At 44.9% G+C, this 835-nt stretch overlaps 1 non-coding gene across 1 annotated transcript; it reads left to right on the top strand.

The window, feature by feature from the left end:
- Positions 1-200: 200 nt before the first annotated feature.
- On the top strand, positions 201-273 carry trnar-ccu. Its single transcript has one exon. It is a non-coding gene; the product is annotated as a tRNA-Arg (tRNA).
- Positions 274-835: the final 562 nt, after the last annotated feature.

Below are 835 nucleotides of genomic sequence, written 5' to 3'. Positions count from 1 at the left end.
GACGCTGTCTGACCGGCTGTGATTTCTCAAATGTCCGTTTGGGGAGAAATGGGAGGCGAGATCAATTTATCAAGCAGCGAACAATTTAGCATGAGATGGAAGGGGTAAAAAACAATCAGGAAGGATATAAATCTCAGAAAAACACTGTGAGAGGTCTTGGAGCAGTATGTAAAGGCTGCCGTTTTTCCCACTTACGTATAGCCCCAGTGGCCTAATGGATAAGGCACTGGCCTCCTAAGCCAGGGATTGTGGGTTCAAGTCCCATCTGGGGTGTCTGACTTTTAAACCCTGTCTGCAAGACTGATCGTTGTCTGAGGTCAAGTCGATTTCTCATCCCCCCGAGAAAAGTCCCCAGGTCTGTATTGGGTTGATGGGAAATTGTGTCAGAAAAATACAGAATTTTCAGGATACGGGGGTGAATTCCCAGAAAGAGACAGCACAGTAATAATGGCTGAAAACATGATACTTCTCCAATATACAGCCCTCAGTCTGTTTGGAACTGGTTCTTCTTGAATCTTTGTAACTCTTTGATCTGAGCTGCACTGTTCTCTGGAGCTGATAGCTGCTGTTTAATTTAGTTTGGCCAATTTTCTGTCAGGTCAAATTTCTCCAGCTGAGGAGCAATTGAGAATGCCTGATTTTGTTGCCATGGTCACGTGACCACACAGGATTAAGATCAGCTGCACAGTGAAGGTTTCAACAAAATCAAAACCCCAAATAAGACTTGAGCCCACAATCTCCAGTTGAGGAAGTTAGTGCCTTACCCATGAGGTCACTGGGCCTCCAACAGATAGACCTACCTATCTAGGGACAAAGCAACTTCTGTTTTGGTTGT

Source organism: Chiloscyllium plagiosum, unplaced genomic scaffold (assembly GCF_004010195.1).
Source record: "Chiloscyllium plagiosum isolate BGI_BamShark_2017 unplaced genomic scaffold, ASM401019v2 scaf_90910, whole genome shotgun sequence".
Lineage (NCBI taxonomy): Eukaryota > Metazoa > Chordata > Chondrichthyes > Orectolobiformes > Hemiscylliidae > Chiloscyllium > Chiloscyllium plagiosum.
This window is presented reverse-complemented; position numbering and strand designations above follow the sequence as displayed.